Source organism: Cyprinus carpio, chromosome B2 (assembly GCF_018340385.1).
Source record: "Cyprinus carpio isolate SPL01 chromosome B2, ASM1834038v1, whole genome shotgun sequence".
NCBI classification, from domain to species: Eukaryota; Metazoa; Chordata; class Actinopteri; order Cypriniformes; family Cyprinidae; genus Cyprinus; species Cyprinus carpio.
In genome coordinates, this window is record NC_056598.1 from 29,773,596 (window position 1) to 29,796,453 (window position 22,858).

The 22,858-nt window shown below is 33.9% G+C and overlaps 1 pseudogene; it reads right to left on the minus strand.

Moving 5' to 3' along the window:
* Positions 1–1,738: 1,738 nt before the first annotated feature.
* LOC109075797 lies at positions 1,739–21,349 on the minus strand (annotated as a pseudogene).
* Between the last annotated feature and the right edge of the window lie 1,509 nt (positions 21,350–22,858).

The window sequence follows — 22,858 nt, forward strand, 5'->3', positions numbered from 1 at the left end:
CATTATTTATTATTGAATGGACTTAAGGCTGCATTAGGAAATAATCAGAATTAAACTATAGAACAAAATAGATGGAAATAAACATAACTATACAACATACCAAATCATGAAAAGCATAAATCATGAAACTGCTGGAATGAATGAGAAATTCATGAATGTCTTCCATGGCGTTTCTTCTTGATTGCTCCCAAACAGCTGTTGAGCTCCTGAAGCGTTTGATCCAGATACTTGATTGCATCTCCAGGTTCTGCTGTTTTTCTGCGCATAGCCACATCCTCTGAAAGAAACCAGCACCATGATTTAACAACACACCCCGACTAGCTGGACTGCAAACCTCTTCAGGGACACTTCGTACTAAAAAGGATTTCTCTAAGTGTTGATTGCATCGACAAGCCTGTCCAAGTCCGCCCAGGCTTCAACCCAGTTAAACTATAAACAACAGCTGGGTTATTGACGTAAAATCCCATGCAATTTTGCCGGGGGACGGAGAACACTGTTTTTTCTACAGATAAGTGTTAGAAACCTTTTCTAATTCTACAGACAGAAATACAATAAGCTCTGAGATACTCTTAAGTCATAATCTATGTGTTTTTTGTTTTTATTTTGATTATCATTCCTCTAACATTTAAAATATTATTTAAAATTATTATTATCATTCCTCTATTGTACGTTGCTTTGGATTCTAGAAATGCATAAATGTAAAAAAAATTTGATAATATGCAATTATTGCAGAGCTCCGCCACGATTTTTACAGCTCAAAACGTCTTTTGTTACGACATTTGACTTTTTTTAAAATGAACTAATTTGCATTATTATTATTATTAGAGCTATACTATTGTAAGATTACTTTAGATTAATACTAGAGGGCCTAAATGTAAGCGTTGATTTCAACAAAAAAAAACGCATAGCTTCCTATGATTTGCATATATTTATATATCTTTTCGCAGTAAAAAACTTTTTTAAGTATTTAAAAAAAACATGTATTTAAAGGATTAAATGCATAAATGTAAAGTGTATTTTTTAACAAATAACTATTGTAAGTCACTTTAGATTAAATGCATAAATGTTAAGTGTAATTCTTTTAACAAATAGTTGCCCTGTGCTCTCAAACTACTTATATATTTGCATATATTTAAATATTTTGCAGCAAAAGTTTTTTTTACAATTTAAAACAACAAAAGGGGTTCACATTAAATAAATGGCATAAATGTAAATGAAGACAGTCATTACATTTAACACAAAAAACTGAGCAGTCATTGTGACACCCTAAACATAATTATCACGTCTAATATAAACAAGGTAATAAGTGTTTATTTATTTTGTTTCTCTAATAAAAAAAAGCGCAAGAAAGATGGGAGAAAAGATTAAGGCTCAGGACACAAGATCAGAGAGAAGGGAAGAAAGATATTTAATGTTGTTTTAAAAGACAAGAAATGATTCAAAAGGGAGTGTTCAAAGAGCAGAAGAAAAAACTTTATTAATTTTAGAGGAATAATCCAACTTTCAAAGAGTGCAAAATAGATAAGGCACACAGTTGAGGAAGAAAGGGAGAGCAGAGAAAGAGAGCGAGGCACCCGAGCCAATCAGGATACGTTTAACGCAGCAGCAGCAGCGATCGGAGTGACGGTGAACGAGACGAGCTGTCAGTCACATAAGCATGTTAGCCGCTCATAAAATGGGGGTTTTCCAGCTCAAGCACTATCTGGATGGCATAAAAAGCATCATATCAGGGTGTCCCTCATAGCCTGAAATTGAGTGCATGATCCAGCTCCTCACAATACGGCCTTGTATTTCAGCTTCTTCCTGCCTAGAGTTACCTCTGGAGGTCAAAGGTGTCACGATCAGACAAGGACAGGTGTTCTCCTTGGACCTTTCAAGGATGCCTGCAGATATTCACAGGGGCGCAGGAACAGAGAAATGATAGAAAGAAAAAAGAAAGAAACAGTAATGTTCAACTTCGATCCCTGTCCAAGTGAGACAAAGACACATCCAGCACAGTATCATGCCTGCACGTAGGCACTCACTAGATAAAAGAAAAGACGAAAAAGAAAGGAAAGGGGCGAGGAAGAAGTAACATGGAAAAAAATGCACAAATTGAAGTGTAATATAAAACATTTCGATCGGTTTCAGATTTTTGTGTGCATTTATAAGTGTGCATGTGCAGTATTATCTCAAGTTATATTTGCTTTATATAATACAAATTGTTTCAAAGTAGCTTGCCACATTAATTAAACAGGAATATAAGGTGTTTATATTAAATTTATTTAAATTTTATATATTTAATTATATAAATTATATATTAAATATTTATAATAGATTTTTATATGCATTTAATATTAATTCTTTATGAAAAATTAACTAATTGTGAAAAATTAAATTTCAGCTCTAAAGCAACTCTACAGATCTAGATCTAGAACTAGAAGACTTAGACAATGCTAATGTTTTATTCATTTTTTAATTATTTATAAATATATTCTACATATATAAACCATTAATTAAAAATGTATTCAATATTAATTAATTATGAAAACATTCAATTTCAGCTGTAAAAAGCAGTTCTACAGAAGATAGTAGTATATCAATAAACAAGAATATAATGAATGTTAATGTTTTTACACATACACACCCACACACACACATACATTACATACATACGTTATATATATAGTCTATACATAACATATATATAATATATTATATATAGAGCTATAGATATAGCTAATAATATATATATATATATATATCTAATATCTATATATCGATAAGATCACAGATACAGGTCAAAAGTTTTTGGAAACATTACTATTTTTAATGTTGTTTGAAAGAAGTTTCTTGTATGCTCATCAAAGCCTGCATTTTTTGATCAAAAATACAGACAACAAAAATGTAATATTGTGATAATAGATTATGGGCAACTTAAAAATAATTGTTTTTTTAATATTTTATATAATAGCTTTGGCTGTAACCTGATCATTTATTTCTGTGACATGCAAAGCTGAATTTTAGGATCATTATCACATGATCCTTTAGAAATCCATTCTTAATATGAATGATTCATTATCAAAGTTGGAAACAGTTCTGCTGCTTAATATTTGTCAGAAAACATGTGATTTTTTTTAGGATACTTTGTGAATTAAAAAAAAAAAGAAGCTATGTTTCTTTAAAATATAAATATTTTGGTAATAACAATATACACTACTGGTCAGTAATTTGGGGTCAGTAAATTTTTTTTCTTTCTTTTTTTTAAATAAAAGGTCAATACTTTTATTCAGCAAGGATGTGTTAAATTGATAAAAAGTGATAGTTAAAGAAATATATATTATTAGAATATATATTATTCTAGAAATTTTTTTTTTTTTTTGAATAAATGCAAGTTCTTTTTAAACCTTTTATTCATCAAATATATTAGACAGCAGAAACTGTTTCCAACACTCATAATAAATCAGAATATTATAATGAATTTCTAAATGATCATGTGATAGACTGAATGTTACATGTGACACTGAAGGCTGGAGTAATGATGCATGACAATTCAGCTTTGCATCACAGGAATAATTTTTTTTTTTTTAAAGTATATTCAAATAGAAAAACTATATTTTAAGTTGTAATAATTATTTCACAATATTCTTACTGTTTTTTTTCTGTATTTTTGATCAAATAAATGCTCAGGCTTGATGAGCAGAAGAGACTGCTGTTTCAAAAACTTTAAAAAAATAGTAACCGCCTGATTTTTCGCGTTTCCCCAAACTTTGTGGACCTGTACTGTATATAGAGGGATAGAGAGAGATTCCATGTCATTTCAGCTATAAAGAGCTCTTCAGGAGAAATAGGGTCATTATTCAGCTAAATTTAGTTTTTCATAGCAGTTTCCAGTATTTCAAAGCTGCTCTTCAATTATAAAACAAGTTCAATTCAGCTTCACTTCATCTTCTCCAGGGTTTTGTAAGAACTGTTTGAACAGGTCGCTCGAACAGGCTTACACTGTTAGCTTTGTTCTTTCAGTACAATGAAAAGAGAAAATAAAGCCACCACACATGCGGTCAGAGGAGGACAAAGGTTCATTCCCAGCTGATGGTTTTAGTAACGTCACCAGCTGGAATTCCTCAGGACTGAATCACCGCTTACCCTCGAGGTCGTCGATGGTCTTTTCCAGTTTGGTCACCTTCTTTTCTGCAAACTCAGCACGAGTCTCAGCCTACAGGGGAAAATACAGAGAGAGCAAATGTGAAAGGTCAGAGAATGGCATGCATTTGGACTACGAAAGAAAGACTTGCATGCAAAACTGTTAGAATGAACAGCTGCTTTAGGTTAAAGTCGCTCACCTCTTTCAGTCTATCAGTGAGAACTCTGATCTCCTCTTCATACTTATCCTCTTTCTCTGAATACTGCAGACAGAAGACAAGCAAAGGTCTTCAGGTCTCAGATTTAACACTGGACATCCAGTATTGCTTACATAAATTAAAATGTTAAAGGTTTTTGAAATGCATTGATATAATTCATGAAATGCACAGACCCAACATAAAAAAATACTACTAAAACACATGGAGACAGGGTAAATATAATTTTATAAATTAAATAAACAGTGTGATTTACCAGCTTAACACTGAACAAACACTAATATATAGTTTTATTAGCCATATTAGAGGTGGATGAATATGCATAGAACTTTAAAAATGTAATGCACTTAGTTCTACCTTTGAAAAGATCATAAGCATAATTAATTTAATAATTTACTGTCCTAATTATGCAAATATATAATATTATATATATATATATATAATATATATGTGTGTGTGTGTGGGTGTGTGTGTGTGTTTTCATAATTATATATATATAAAACACACCTTTAATTATATAATTGCATTTGAAATACAGTAATAAATAACAACCGTATTTAGCAACCATTTACTTTGCTAGGACAAAGAGGATATGATGTACAGGGGCTTCACTGTTGAGAAGAGACTCAAGGAATCATTTTTTGAAACTAGTTTCACTGAAATGAAGCGACTGAAAGCACTAATTCGCTAAGATGGATCAGATTTCCCAGATGTCCTGCATTCATGTTCAATATAATGGCCTCAATCATGAGACAGGAGCAGAACCAGTTTCTGTGCAGATTGTTCATTTGTAAATCATCAATCATGAATCATCACATTCAATTCAACGCAACAGCTTAGATCAGAATGTATTATGAACACTTTACACAGAATTATGAGTCATTGGTCAGCTGACTTACCTTATCTGATTGAGCTTCTAAAGACTTGAGGTTGTTGGTTACGTTTTTCAGTTCTTCCTCCAGATCTCCTCCTTTACTGTAAAAACATTGATGAAAGTTGGTAAAGTTGATAAAGTCTCTAAAAGGTTGTTTTTGGAGTGATGCCAAAGAACTGTTTTTGGTTCCCTAAAGAAGCCTAAAGAAAAAGCAAGTTTCTGAGTAAAAAATATGGAAGCTTGTTTTTATTTTTCTGAATCAAAATAAAAAGGTAATTATTATTATTATTATATCTGACTTTTTAAATCTTGCAATTCTATTTTTTTTTCTCAGAACTGCATGAAATGAACTCGCAATCTTGCCTTTTTCTAAAAATTAAACTTGTAATTGTGAGTTATAAACAGAATTGCTTTATATAAAATCGCAATTGCAAGAAAAAAGTCAGAATTTCGAGCTACAAAGTCAGAATTGTTTGATATAAACCTCGCAATTGCAAAAAATAAAGTATGAATTGTGAGCTATAAACAATTCTGATTTTTTTTCTCGCAATTGCGATTTTATGCTGACTTTATAACTCACAGTTACAAATTTGTCTCACAATTCTAAAAAAAAATATAAGATTGTGAGTTTATTTCATGCAGTTCTGATTAAAAAACAAAAAAAGTCAGAATTGTGAGATTAAGTCGCAATTATTTTTTTTATTTTTTATTCATGTGCAAAAAACAAACTTCCAAAATTTTTACCTCAGAAATTGCTGGTAAATTCACATTGAATTAAACGAGAAATAGAAAGCCTGAAATACTATTTTCTTGTAAAGCATACTACAATAACCTTTGCTTATTTACAACGTCGAAAAAATATTTTTTTATAGTGTAAACTTGTATTCTGACTTTTTTTCCCTCGCAAATCGAAAACTTCATTTTCTCACAATTTAAATCCCTCAATTCTGACTTTATAACTTTATATTCTGAGAAATTTTTCCGTATTGCACATTTTTTTTATTCAGTGTCTGAAGGCGGCTTCCTGGAAGATTGTTTCCAAAGCAAACCTACATTTGTTTTTCAGTGTAGCTCAGCAAGTTGGGTTGTGGTTAACTGAATCTGCCTGTGGGTTAGTTCAAGATAGTGTACTAACAGTTTTCTGGCAAATCTCCGCTCTCTCTTTCTGCTCTTTCCAGTTCAACCCTCCAGAATCACCAGCTTCCGAGCGACCTGCAAACACAACGAGAGGTTTCACAGATCCGCTCCTGACTCAAAACACAGACTAAACCATATAAAGAGTGTGTGTGTCTCTGACCTCTTCATATTTGCGGTCGGCCTCCTCAGCGATGTGTTGTGGCTTCCTTGAGCTGTACTTCCTGAATTCCCATTTTCTTTTCTCCTCATCTTTCATCGCACGATTCTCAATCACTTGTATTGCCTCTGGATAAAAAATATAAATAAATAAAAACCCACAAAAATACAAATAAATAGATCTTAATGCATGATTGTTATGCATTTCATTCACCGTCAGCAGTTTGATTGTATAACTGATGCATACCAAGTGCTATTTTAAATTTCAATGATACTATTAGTTATAGTTTCTCTTATATTTTTGAATTAAATCTAATTAATAATGCATGATTTTTAGTGCGGCAGTGAACCTGGATGGTACACAATACAAAGAGGACTGGCGAATCTCAAAAACAGCCACTGATTACATTTTTTTTTAATCTGTATTGAAATAACAAGCTAATTGAAAATTAATTAAACTGATAAGAATACTTGATTTTTTACCCAACTATTCTTATTAACATTATGCTAATTAGATGGATTATTCAAATATTGCATAGATTTTATATTTCAATACAGTTTGTAGAAATATTTTGAATTGAGTTTTTATTATTAGTACTCTTTCTGTTTTTTATTTTAGCTAGTTAAAACATCTACTTTAAATATTTTTTTTTTTTTTTTGTCATTTTCACTAGGCTAGTTTCTTCCCCCAATATGTCTATTTAGGTTTTATTAACTTATTCCAGTTTTAGTTTTTAGTCATTTTACTACATCAAGTCAAAGTAAATGGAAATCGAGAAATGTTCTGCCTTTGCCACTAGCTGAAATAAAATACCAGGTTAATTTCAGTTAACGTTTATTTTTATCTCAAGTAACAACATACTCAAGGGATTTTTTTAAATCTGTAAAAAATACGGACTGTAATGAAATTTTTTGGGATTTTAAGTGTTCTTGTCAACTGAACATTATGTTTAACGAGAATACTACACAGAAGGAATGAATATTTTAGGAGGATAATTCATATATTATGTAGTTGTTACAGTTCAAATGTAGTGTTTTAGATTTTGAATTGAGGTTGTTATTTTTATATTTTCATTTATTTTAATTTAGGAGGTTAACGTTTTTTGCATGACTGCTTTTGGTCATTTTCACCAGTTTTTGTTTTTAAAAAAATAAGTTTATATAGTCGTTTCTTTCAGTTTTAGTTTTATTTTAGTACATCAAATGAAATGAAAAATTGTGCTGAAATAAAATAAGTAAATGTTATTTCAGTTAAATTTATTATTTTCAAGTAACAGATGTAACCAATAAACTAATTGTTTCCGTTTTAGTTGAATACTAATGTGCACAGATGTATGTGTGTGTTTGTTTGGACCTCTCGCTCTCATCCGCCCGCTTTCTCGGCTTCCTCTAGTTTCTGGAGTGCAGTGGCCAGTCTCTCCTGATCTTGGTCCAGTTCCTCCTCACCAGCTGGATCCTGCGCGGTTCAGACCGGCCACGTCTCCTTCCGCCTGGCGACAGAGAAGCAGTGCTTAAATATCCCGGGCTAGAAATCTGAGGGACATGAGGCAGGATCAAACGATCCTACAGGAATGCTAGTAGAAAACCGGGGTCTGGATCTTAAAACAATCTGCTCAAATCCTTCTGGATAAACTGAAATTCTAACATAACAAAACATAAGAAACAAAGAAATGTCAGCTTATCCAGTAAGATCTTTGTAGATCCTTGTAGGATTGACACCTGAGTAGAAAATTTACAAAAAAAATTTTTTAAATCTTTACTGACCTCATGAGTCTTTTAGATTCTTTTTTTTTAATATATGTTTTTGTATGCCCTCAGTTGCCAATAAAGAGTTTCAAGTTTAAAGTTATTAAATAACGAAAACTGAAATAAAAAACTAATAAAAATGTAAAAAAAAAAAAAAAAACTACTGTAAAACACAACGACTGTAACGACACAACACAACTATAATCAGACAATATAAAAATAAATTCAAAATATTAACAAAAACTATAAAAGTATATCACTGCTTAGCTTAAACTTATTTTATTTCAGCTAGTTGCCAATTAATATTTCTAAATATTTTTCTCCTCTTTAATGAACCAAACATGTTCTAAATTCATAACAAATTTATATAATATATTATACATTTTAATATGTTATAGAAAATATAGTATATAATATATATATTTAATATAAATATATGATAATATAATAAATATTTCTATTTTTTTTGTATTTCAACAATAAATAATAATAATACCAAAATATTATATAAAATAGAAAAAAAAATAATTTTGATATATATATATATAACATAAACTGTACTAAATAAAAAAGCTATAAATTCGCCATGATACTTAAAATCCTTTTTATTTAATAAAACTTCCTTTTTTGGCTAAACTAACTGTTTTAAAAGAGAACGGTCAGCACATTGAAGCGGATTCTTTCAGTTTCCAGTCATTTGAATGGGAGTTTTCCTTTGGCCACGCCCACTTCCCTCTAACGCAGAACAGAGTGGGCCTCACGCCTTATAAGGTCCTCAAACACGCATCTGATTGTCATACCCATTAATGCGTCTTTAAAACGTGGCGAATCTTTTTGGTCTTTAATGCAGAAATATCAGGTAGGACTTAATGGATTATACTTTGTATGAACCCTTTGTTGTGCTTCTCCACAGATACCAACAGAGGAGGAATGTTAGTAAATCAGCTGTTGATGCCTTTACTGGGGAGAGTGTAAATTGTGTCTCATTTCAGCTGAGATGAGACGCAGATCACGACCGAGTCTCCTGCAGTTACAGTCATTTGCTGCATCTGCTGATGTTTTGGATCTGCTCTTTCCCCAAAGCTATATTGATAAAAGGGCATCTCGGTTATGTGTTTTTCTAAGAGACATATGATTGGTGAAGGCACCAAGCAACACATCAGACAGGAAGTGAGAATGTGAAGAAACGTCATGCCCCCGACTAACTGTTGGACAGCAGTTTTCCAGGAAAGGGGCTGTGTTGTGCTGCTATATTCGTGGTCAGCTTTTTCTCTTTTTTCAAAACAGTGAAAATGTTCTACAATTCATATAAAAATTAATAGAAAATATATATGTATACTATCCATTTTTATTTATTATAAAATCCTATATTTAAGTCTAGGATAATGTATAGAAGTTATACATACGTTCCTTGGCCAGAGCCTACAGAGAACTGGGGCATTGATGGAGATGCGCAGCACCACAAGAAGCAGCAGAGAGGGCTTCAAGATGGATTATGGCTAAAAAGAGGGAGAGGCATGGAGGCGTACTATCCAAGTACTAAGTACCAGCCAGCCAGCTGAACACATAGCTGGTGGTCTGATCAGATCCTTCACCGAGTCTGGGGGGGGGTGTCCCTGTGGAGGAGGGGTGTATATGATGCTGAAAGATCCGATACAGCCCATAATTCAAGCCCCAAGCACGCGATGATGATTCCGGCAGCAGCAGAAGATGTAGTGTGCACAACATTTGATCATGATGATCTTCGCTTTTATAGAAATATCATAGAATCGTGCTACAGAGCAAGAGTCTATCAGCTGCAGTTCTGGCGCATCTGTATCAATATAACGTACAACGCCACATACATTCACATCAGTGTTAATTCAGCTGTAGAGTTACTCTCACAGGACAATGCACTTATTTGCAAACGCAAAAGTGTACAATTTATTCTGCATGTTGATTTAAGGCCCTTGCCTGGTTTGAATGTGTTTATTCACGCGCGATGATATTATCTGACGCTTGCCGCTTTTCTGAGCATATACACCAGAATGCGCCAGAACACTTTAAAAAAGCTTGTCAAACAGCACCCGATGACAGGACTAATATTTTTGTCTTTTGCACTATTACTGTCAAAACAACACCATGGTTTGCATATAGACTCATTAGTTATGTCTAAAATAAAAGTAAAAATGATACCGTCGCTGTATATTAGATATCTGCAGGTCTTAAAGGGACAGTACTAAACAATGCTGCCGACTGTCATTAAAGGGATAATTTCACCCTAAAATTTAATTTCCTGTACAATATTTACTGCACCTCACATGTTTGTCCCAAAAACCTGTATTAATTTCTTTCTTGTGCTGAACACAAAAGAAGATATTTTGATATTACTGTGCGGTAACCAAACAGTTGCTTGGGTCCATCATTGATTTGACCATAATAATAAATCCAACAATTTGATTGTCAGGAAAAAAACAATACTATATGGATGTCCACTGGTGGGACCCAGCAGCTGCTGTTGGTTTTTCCAGCATTCTTCAAAAGATCAATTTATGTTCAGAAGAAAAACGAACGTCATTCAGTTTTAAAACAACGTTTGTAGTGAGTAAATTGCTGGTATAAAAATGAAACAGCTGACCAGAATTGACAGGAGACAGATTACAGAATTTTTATTTTTGGGTGAAATATTCCGTTTAAACGATAATTAAACAACAAAAAGCAACAGAGAAAAATCACTCATCATTCTTGACTCTGAATAACTTTAATAAAGGTTGCTTTAATAGGATATCAGATGCTATATAGTGTTTTATTTTTTATTTTGTTCATATAATTTCTGGAATGCTCCTGCTAAATAACAACCTATTGTACCTTGAAAATAATATCACTTTGTGGCTTTAATTTGTATATTATGGTGTAGATGTAATGTGTTATCTTTGGTATTATGTTTTTAAATAACAAAGATAAAAATGTCAAAGAAAAAAAGATTTTTTTCTGCTTTTCGCTCACCTTTAAGCCTAAATAGCTGCCCTTTTTTGTACGCTTGAAAGGCTTTGTCTTGATAAAATTAGTTCAATTAGTTTGGTTCTCCTACCCTACCGCTCAAAATAGTAAATTTAAAAATACACCCAAAATGGCTCAACACTCACTCGCTACTGCCTATCAAACCTCGTGATATTAAAAAAAAAATAAAAAAAATCGTTGATATGATATTTGTCCAACTATCGTCCTACGCCCCTATATACATTACATAAAATTATATATATATATATATATATATAAAAATTATATATATATATAGAGATAGATAGATGATAGAGAGATAGGTAGACTTTTGATATAGAATTTAATAATGTAATGTATATGGTTATTATATAGTAGATTATATATATATATTTATAATATAAGTATTTAATATTATGTATAAAAACATTTCATATATATATATATATATATATATATATAATATATAATAAATATGAGTATAAGTTAATCTGTATACATGTTTATTAATAGATTGTATGTAAAATCTTTAATACATCAAAATTAAAATAATAATTCAAACATTTATTTAAAATTAATTATGGTCAAAAGGTGGTGTGAGACGCATGTACAAAACACTCCTTCTGATAGCTGCTCATGGTTAATGTCTCCACATATAAGCCAAAGAAACTGCTGCTGAGGTAACAGGTCCAGAGTTTGATGTGGAAAACGGTTGGGAGGTTGTTTTCCAGATTCACGTCATGTCAGGTCTTACTGCAAAATAATATTTTTCCCTTCTCGCCACCTCAAGTGGAAACGAAATCCCACTTTAACACCATAGGGTTAAAGTGGTTTCACCAAACCCATCTTGAGTGATTGTATTTTAAATGCCCATTCAACACAGCTGATTAAACCACCAAGTGCGAAAAGTCTTAGCCAACAGAATGTAATGCTAATTATAATAATTTCATATATGAGATTCAGTTCATATGATAATATGAAGTTTATTTTTTGGAAGTCCATCTCTGTATAGAAATGAACCTTAAAAAGTATTGAGAAAAAAACTAGCTGCTGAATATTTCCACCCAGGATAAAGTTAATTTAACACAGGTTAAGTATAGCGGGGTAAAGTTGTCACACCTGGTAACCAGCTGCTTGTACTGACACTGAGTTTGCCACATAATAGTCTTTCTTCAAAAACAACATGTTCCAGCAAATGTAAAACAATTATTTAAAAAACACCAAAACCTTCATAAAGAAAAAAAAAAAGCAAACAAGATTACTAAACCCTTGTATGTGGCCAGACACGAAATGAATGGAAAAAGAGATATAAAATTGTAACACATAAAACTAGCTTGACTTTTTGTCTTGTAGTTCTTCCTTACACACAACCCCCTTGTTTCCCTAGTGGGGGTTTTCTAAACCTTAATGAGGGTAGATTTTAATTTAAAAAAAAAAAAAAAACAAAATAAAATGTGTTGTGTAAAACAGTTATGGTCAGACGCGCAAGGTCGGTCCACACGTGTTTTTTAAATGTTATAGCCTACAATTTATTCATTACAAACTGCCTGTGTCTTTTAGTAAAACACTTTTCAGGGGCAGAGTGCACAAACATGCCCCGGGGTAGCAAACATCACCGCCTGAAATATTCGTGAGAAAACATTGCACTAAAGTGTGACAACTACCCCGGTCTTCACTACTTTTGTTCAGCGAGGGCCTCCCCGAAAACGCGTGTGAAAAAGCAGCAGACATGAGAAGCAGTAGAGAAAGAAAGGGAGTGACAAGGATTTGGAGTAAGGTGACTGGATGGTTTCCTGCACTTTGCTGTTTCCTCGCAGGGAGTCGTTCGTTGTTCCAGTCGTGCGTCTGCTGCAGAAGAACTGCGCGCTCTGCTTCCTGAGCATCATCCGCCTGCTGCTGCAGACTCTGGCTCTTCCTCTTCACGTGCGTCTAAAGAACTTCACAGACATCTCCAAACCCCCCCCCACTTCATAACAGACCCCCTGAGCGATCTGCAGGACGGCCAATAGGACACTAACTCCGCGCTGGAAAAGCGGCTTTCCTCAACATAAACCAAGAGCGCAAGGGTCTGGATCAGCTTCTGTGCGTCTCAAACAAACTGTCGCAAAATTTTCATTTTTTTCGCGTCGCTGACCTGCTTCGCGGAGGGCCGCAGAAATGAGGAATTCTTTGAAAAAAGAAGAGGGCAGGGATATGCGCAATCCAAGGAAGAAGATGCTGGCGTTTTCAGATGACAATCAGGAGGGTGGTGTTCCCGTTTTGAACATCCTGATGCTATTGATGTGGCTGACTTCTCTGCTGGAACATAGTTGGTGTGTCCTTATGAATGACCAGTTGTTGTGATTGCAATGCATCATAATTGAGATATGAATGGCGGTAAAAAACTGCCAATGCACAGAAAAAAAAAACGATCTAACCTTTCACTCTAGTTTTAATGCATTTGGTTTACAGTACAGGAGGAATTCTGTCATTTTTCTGAAACTTTGCATCCCCAAATCCCCATCACATCTCAGATTAGGTGTATGTGTGTGTGTGTGTGTGTGTGTGTGTGTAATTTATATTAATTTATTATTCAATTATTTATTACAATTAATACATTTATTAATAAAAAAATAATTTATGAATGAAGGAGATGGCTAATTTTCACATGTTGTTATACAATATAAAGTCAAATAACTCAGACCCAAACTAGATCTTTTTTAACGCAGGTTTGTTTGTCAAACAAGCAAAAAAAAAATAAGTTGGATTATCAGGACAGTTAGTTAAAACTATACTGATTTAGGTTAACATAGAATTGGACAGGGTCTGCCAAGGCTGCACAACGAAGTAATTGTCTTTTCAAGTCGCATTAAAAAAAGTTTATTTGACATACTATAGTGTGTGAAACTGTGGTATGTAGTATTAGAAATACACACCACATAATGACTATATTTCAAACAAAATATATTTGTGATGCTCTGTATTGTATATATACAGTAATACAATATATGTATTTGTATATAATGTTATATTTTATAAATCCAATTTATATCTCGTCACACCGTGCGGCCCCGGGGTCAGGCCCCCGTCTCTTGGCGGACGACTATTTTCCTTAAATATTTACTGAAAATGTTGTGTGTTTGTGTTCTATACCTAATAATATTATAGTGCTATCCACCTGTAAACTTTTATTTTGAATGTCAATTAAATCCTAATTAATGAGTTTTGCGAGTCCCTAATTTAGAATACAAATTACAGAAACACACACAAACTAACTGGGAAAATGGCACAAGGATTTAACGCAAAAGTCTCCCACCTCGACTTCTATCACATCATTACTGTAGCTCCAGGTCTTCCACAGCTAGCTTCTTCATACACCTCCATGCTGTTGTAAAGCTACACGTAGTCTGCTTGTCAGCAGGTACGTGCGGTTTGTAATTCATTGGCCTCTCCATTAGACGACGCAGTTATAGGGCAGACTCGTCTAGTTTCCAATCTGAAGTGCTGCTGCTGAATTCGGAAACACAGCTCCTCACGAACGTGCCAAACAGAAAACGTTAGAATCTAACTGTCTTGCTCAGTAAAGTATTTATTATGAAAAATCCTATTCTGTTCCAAACATGTCTCGACATCGCATGAGGTCCGCATGCGAAAGCCCACTATGTGCTCAAACACACAGCTTTCATGCCACAGTTTATATTAACCCCACATTATATGGCGAGCTACTAAATGTCATTTTTGCAAAATTGCATGACGCCCTATCATAATACCATTTGATATTCCATTCAGTGATGTTTCCAGCATGAGTGGGAGTATTTTTTCTGCAGACGGCTTGGAGTGTGTGTGTGGGTGGTTTGTGTGTGTGTGTGGGTGTGTGTGTGTGTGTGTGTGTGTGGTGTGTGTGGTGGGTATGGGTGGTGTCGTTCCCCACAGAAAAAGAGTTTTGTTCCTTATTTCAAGAGCTTAAAGATTTCCATTGTTTGCTTTATTTGATATTCCTCACATTTCTGGGCGCTCTCTCCTCTCTCTCTCCCTCGTTCTTGATCTCTTCCCTCTCTTCCTCTCTCTCTCTCTCTCCTCTCTCTCATCTCTGTGTGTGTGGTGTGTGTGGGGTGTGTTGTGTGTGTGGTGTGTTTGTGGGTTTCCGGCCCGAAGAAGAGTTGGATCATTATTTCAAGAGCCTGAAGATTCATGTTTGCTTTATTTGAATTCCTCACAATTGCTGGCGCTCTCATCTCTTTCTCTCTCTCTCTCTCTATTCATCTCAGAGGTGTTCATTCGTGTCGGTCCCATCGCTCTCCTCTCTCTTCTATCTCTCCTCCTCACTCCCCCCCCCCTCCTCCTTTCCGCCCTCTCCCCCCAATTCCCCTTCCCCCCTCCCCCCCCCCCCCCTGTGTGTGTGTGTTTGGTGTTGAAAAGAAATAATTAAGTGCAACTAATGCTCTGCACAGACTATGCTGTGCCTTGTGTAGAAATTCTGAGGTGGGCGGAGCTTATCTGGACGCATCCACGCCCCCTTGATCTTGAGTTCTTCTGTGTGTGTGTGTGTGTGTGTGTTTCCCCCAGAAGAAGAGTTGGATTCATTATTTCAAGAGCTGAAGATTCATTGTTTGCTTTATTTGAATTCCTCACATTTCTGGGCGCTCTCTCTCTCTCTCTCTCTCTCTCTCTCTCTCTCTCTCTCTCTCTCTCTGTGTGTGTGTGTCTCTCTCTCTCTCTCTCTCTCTCTGTGTCTCTCTCTCTCTCTCTCTCTGTGTGTGTGTGTGTGGTGTGGTGTGTGTGTGTGTGTCTTGTGGGGGTGGAAAAGAAATAAATAAAGTCAACTTAATGCTCTGCCCAGACTATGCTGTTGCCTTGTGTAGGGAAATATTATCACAATTGTGAGGACAGTGCTGTATTGATCTATATCCGGATGGTAATATTTTATGCCATATAATTGAAACTACGAAAGCAAACTATCAGGTAATTTAGAGCTTGTGCTAAGTCAGAGTCAGACTGCTTATACAAACCCTGAGCTGCTTACTGTCGCCTAATAATGGCGCATCCTTTCAATTCAAAATAATAAATAAAGTTTGGGTTAGTATGTAGCAGCTATACTGTCATATTTTAATCAGCATTACACACAAATATTGAGTAAAATAGAAAAACACTGAATATTTGAAAGAATATTTATATTTAAATCAATGCATTCTGTGATTGTCAAAAGAATGCAATTTTTGTAATCTAGCTTTTGGAAAAGCCAAAACACTTTTAGGATGACTTTAAAATGTTGTCTAGTTTAGCTCTTTCAAGAGTTTTTTAGTACAGGAGGAAAAGAGGTTTGTACATTTATAACTGTGCCCTTAAGAAATAACCTACTTCTCTCCCACTGTGGCATTTAAACAGAAATCCGAACCAGGAATGTGGAAATTTCTTTTCTTCCACGTTTTTTGTTTCCACATGAGCTGTTTTTTCCACATTGAGCTGCCGACATGCTCCCCAACTATGAGTAAAAAAGCGTCTTTGTTGTTGCGGGAATGAGACAATCTGTCTGAAGCTTGCCCATCCTGACCAGTTTGCAAAGATTTACCCGCAGAGGCCAAAACATGCGATTAAGACAGTGAGGACGCATAACATATCCCATGCGTTTTTGCTTTTGGTGATGGGTTTTAAAAAATAAACCGCAAACAAACTAACCCCCCGCATCTTATGAAGAAAAATGATTTATCCTTCATCCCTGTATAAACAGGTCGAAAACTAATGCTTTGAAGACTACACACTCTGACTCAATCGTCGAATGTCGGTCCACCCTTTCGCTTTTTCTCAGACTAGCTCCAGCTTCGTCCTGAGCTTCTTTGAGAGCTTACGAATATTCAATCAGTTCAAGCTCAGTTCCTTTCAGCTTCTTCTGCAGAGCAAGCAACCTGCGTCTTCCAGCTAAAAAAAAAACCAACAACAGAAACATAAGATTGAAAACAGAGAGATGAGCTATCAGATAGATAGATCATAGATAGATAGATATATAGATAGATAGATAAATAGATAGACTATTGATAGATAGATAAAGATATATAGATAGATAGATAGATAGATTATAAATAATTTATTATGTTTTTTTTTTTGTTTATAAAAAACTGGAAGCTGAAAGATATATATACTGCATTTGTTTTCAAAACAGAGTAATCTCAGATTTGATTAGTAGTTTTTGAGATGTGAATCTGGTGATTTATATATATATATATACAGTAGTGTATAGGATAGAAAGATGCATCTAAGCAAATTAGATAAATATCGCTGAAAAAAGTAATTGTTCGTTTGTCACTTCTTTCCAAAAGAAATTAAACTTCTTACAATATAGTCTAGATTCCTTACATGTCAAGTAAAAACATTTAAAAGTGCATTCATGAAAGTCAAAAAAATCAGTATCTCAAAATATTAGAATCTTTCTTAAGAATCAATCAAAAAAAAAAAAAAAGCGATTTGCCAAACAGAAAAGCTCAGATTCTTTAAAGTATGATAATTTATGCACTCAATCCTTTACTTGGTTGGGGTTTCATAAGAACAAACTTCAGCATCAGTGAGGTGTGGCAATGGACGCGCGATCTGCCTGAAGCCCATGTTTCTTTAATAAGCTGAGCCCTTCACCTCATCTGTATTATTGAATTGAACCGTTCAGGCGGAAAAGTGTGGAAATCAGCATCTCCATCAAGCTTTTGTCAGCAGATAAAAGCATGAAGTGCTCCAAAAATCTCCTGTTCGAATGGCTGCTTGGACTTTGGACTTGATAAAACACAATAACCAGTAACAAGCAACGCGTCACGTCACCACCAAATTTATATCACTGTGGCTGGGGCTGGTACAACTCTTGACTTCGCAGCTCAGAGTTCAGTTCAGTGCCACTCTCCTCGTGAATCGCTCACAGTGTTTGAATCGGCGTGACATTATTCCTCTCAACCAGGGAAGTCATCCGTGTTTGCTTCGTCCCCTTTTCCTACCCAATTTCTTCCTTCTAGTCCACTTTGCATTTAATATCTTTTGTATACGCACCTGTGACTTCCAGCCCGCTTTCAGTAAGGACATTCTGTGACTTACACTCTTTGTGAGGGTCAACGGATCGCCGATCGTCTTTGGACCAAGAACCAAGTCAGGGGTCTTCCCCATTATTGGTTGGGTTTCACGACCACAGAGATACCCCACAAGTTGTACTGTACGGGATGATCAGTTTACTTCTCTTCTCTCACCAATCACAATGTACATATGCTTCATATTTTTGAGATACTGGATTTTTTTTTTTATTTTTTACTTTTATGAGCTGTAATCGCTAATCATGCAAATAACCAACAAAACAACAACAAAAAAAAAACCTGTATACACACACGTGTATTATAATAACATTCTTCCCGCTTCATTAATACCCTCATCTAGGATACAAATACAGCATGGAAGATATTATACCTGCATATAATTGGACCCTGAACCTGCAGTTCTATTTAATAAATATAATAAGATAAAATAATACAAGATAATACTAAAATCAATATAATATATATAAATAAAGATAATATAATATAATATATTAAGATAATATAAATAATATACAATGAACCAACGTGACATATATTGGGGTTTTAAGCGGTGTCTGTAAACCATTCTGTTGTTAAATTAATTTATGCAAAACTATTAATAATTACCAGCTGATGTTGAATTACAGTAAGAAGAGCATTTAATTAAACTACAAATAAATGGTATTTTATTTATATTTTAAGAGGACTTTTATTATTCTAAATATTTTATATAATTTATTACAATCGCCATTTTGTAATTATGTATATATTTATTTCCCTTGTAAGGTTTAAGGTTAAACAGGCATTTTGACCTTTTTTTTTCTTGTTTTCCCTTGCTAGTCTGTATACAATGAACCATATTTAAAGGAAATAATAACTTAAAAAATAGACAATTCAAATAAGATAATCATTCCTAGCAGCGTGTATTTAGTAAAGGTTAGCAATAAAAAGAAAAAAAGAAATAAGAAAAAACTATCCACTCTCAAACACACTGTTAAAAAAGCGGTAAAATGACTGGCAGCTACAGCTGCCAAACGCTAAAAACAAAATGTAAAGTAAAGTAAAATATATCGTAATTTAACAAATGAAAAGGGGTGGCCAAAAATTAAAGCAGTTTTTTTATTTATTCTATAAAACCCTTAATGAAAATTTCTGTAAAAATATTGTTTTTGCACTTTTTTTCAATTAAGATATACTACAATAAAATAATTTTTTATTTATTATATTTATTTATTTATTAAATTTTTTTTACAGAGCATTAAGAACCGTTTTTGGTTCCCCAAAGAGAACCTTTTATTAAACCGGTTTTTCTTAAAATAACCACTTTTTTTCCACGAGAGAAGAGCGTTTACTGACTGAAACTTTTTTTCCATAATATAAAGAACCTTGGAGGGAAAGATAGATTCAATAGAAGTCTAAACATTAAGTGAAGAAGCTTTATTTTGAACAAAGATTTTGACATGAAAGTCAAACTCAAACACTGTCAGGCATCCATTTAACATCCCATAAGAACAGCTCACGAGTGAAATGAAAATGTTTAGAATCCAGACATGTTGTATCTCTGAATGTTTGGGGATGTTGAGAGATTTGTGGGATGCTGCACTCCAGAGAGCCGTAAACAGCTCCAAACACAGAGAAACAGCTGGATTATTCCTGTGCTCCCTAAGGTCCTTACCATCCCTGCTGATGCCCGGAATGTCTGGGAATGAAGGCCACCCTCCTTCAGTTTCCCTTAAGACAGTCAACCGTGTCAAAATGCCATATTGCAAAATATCCACAAAATTGCTTTTAGAGATTTCTTTGGCTGCATTTATGGTTCCATGAAGACCTTCTATCACCCATGGAATCTATCCATTCCACAAAAGGTTCTTTATAACGGAAAAGGTTATTTAGATTATTATAATGTTCTTCACACTAAGATAAAAGTGGTTCTTTTATGAACTGTTCACTGAAAGTGATTATTTTTTTTTATTTTTTTTGTGGAACTGGAAATGTTCTTCTATGGTATCACTGTATAAAAAAAAAAAAAAAAAAAAAAAGGGTGAAAAAGAAGAAAAGAAAGCTCCTTATATATTTGATGCTCTTTTCTTTAAGCGCTGCTGATTCTGGGCCTTCGTCAATTAATTTCATAGCAGGTTGCTTTCTGGGATGCATATAAGGAGTGGAAAGAGAGGTTTTTATGTGCACAGGACCACTTGTTTTTATACTTTTCAAAAGATTAAATAATATAATAAATATAAATACATACATACACACTGATAGCTACATAGTTTTTTTTTTTTTTTAAGTAATATTTTTTCTCAATTTTGGGGGTCAGTATCAATAATCAGAATTGTCACAAAAATTTTACACAGATCTATGTTTGTTAACACGAAATATTTCACTTCAATCCATTAGGATGCATTGGATAAAAATAAATAAATAAAAAAGGCTATTTATTTAATTTGTCCAGCAGAGAAATTTTGAAAACAAAAAGAAAAAAACTATTTTGCAGAAAAATCCTTAAAAAAATAAAAACATGTAGGATTTACTTTGAAACTATTTTCACTCAGAAATGGCTGGTAAACATCACAAATACTAAAAAAAAAGTTACATTTTATTAAATCTGAAATGTTGCAGTTTTTTTAGTCTTCAAAACTAATTTTAAGCAGTTAAACAGAAGTCTTTATAGTAAAAGGATTTTTAAAAATCATAGAAAAGAATATCATTTTCAGTCTAGTGTCCAAACTTTTAAACAGCATACAAAATAAAAAAAATCAAAACAACATCACAGTAAAAACAGCACAACACAAACACATACACTTAATGTAAGGATCGCATCAGTCTCAGATCTGGAGTCTCGCCTGTTTGCACTTGTCTTCTGCTGCCTTCTTGTAGTTCGGCCTGCTCCGCTTGGTCCATGGCGTTCTCCTTATCCAGCTTCAGCATCTGCATCTTCTTCTTAATGGCCTCCATTTTGCTCTATCTGCTCTTGGAGTTTCTTACCAGAGAGAGAACGAAGAGGAAACCGAGAGCCTCCGGGATCTAGAGCAAAGTCAGACAGAGAGAGAGGAATCTCAGTGCTCGTCAGATGAGGAGTGACGCCAGACAACGAGAGAGAGAGAGTCCACACTGAAACACAACCTGAGCTGGAGGATACGAGTCTCGTTCCCTGGTGGCCTGCACCTCCCTGTTTGAAACCCTTCCTCAACACACACACACACCACACACACACACACACACACACACACACACACACCACACACACATCACAACACAAACACACACGCACCAAACCGCACGCACGCACTCAAGCACCAAAATGTGCAGCTCCCCCTCCTCAAGCAAACTTTTTACCCACAGAACGTCTCAAGTTTACCAAGACCGTCTCAAAGTCAGCCAATCCCTTATTGGAGCGAGTGCATGAAGCAAGATGGCTTTCAGAGGGTTTGTAGTGCTCCTCAAGCCTCATTAAAACTAAGTCAAAGGACCTGTGACTGCTTAAAAAACAGCACTGGTTTACTGTGATGATTCATTATGCAGTGAGTGGTTTTTCAAACTTTAGTCACTTGCTCTGATTCTAAAATGACTTTCAAACATTCGCCGTACTCTTAACAAATTTACACCAATTTTCCTGATTAATCAATATGATAATAAATTTCACACTATTTGTTTTCATCGAGTGTTCTCTTTCAATCAGCATTCAAAAACAGAATTAACAAAATCTAATCTACAAATATATATGTGGGTTATTTTAATTGAAAAAATAATAATAAAGAAATAATTAATTGGAACACTTTAAATATGCAAAACAATAAACAAACAAACAAAAAAAAAAACAGCACAAGATTATAGTTTTATATTATATATAATTTATAGTTAAAATAATTAATAGAACCATATACGTTTAATTTTTAACAATTATAGCAACATTTCATATGCAACAAAATTTTACTTTAGCACAACACAGATCTAAATATAAAATGATTGATTATTTAATAATACAAAATTTATACACTGCATATAATTAGTATTAAAGTGTTTTGCTCCTCATCTAGACTTTAATGTGTTTACCTAATGTAGAAAAATATTATTTTCAATTTTATTAATATTCATTAATTAAAATTAAGACTATTGTAAAATTATACTAGTGTGTGTGTGTATTTAAATTATATATATATTTATATTATCAAATAAATAAAATAAAATAAAATAAAATAAATTAAATAAATTTTTATTATTATTATTATTATTATTATTATTATCGTCTCAACCAATAGAGTCTTTTCTGTTTTTTTCTCATGTAGTTTCGATCTACAGTCAGGTTTGAACAAGGGTTGGTGGGTTCTTGGTGGCGAGTGGGAAAAAAAGGACAAAATGGGACAAAGCTGAATTCTGAACCAACGAAATGGATGAGAATGCTTGTGAAAATTGAACAGTTTTCTGCGGTGTTCATCTGGATGCATACATATTCTTCTTGACTTGCTTGAGTTTACAACTTACATTTTATAGATATTTATCTGAAAAAATTAGAATTTAATATGAATCAGTTGATGATCTACAAAAAGAAATTAAACCAATGCTTTACTTCATGTCTTCACTATCCCTCCACACTTTATTTTCACATA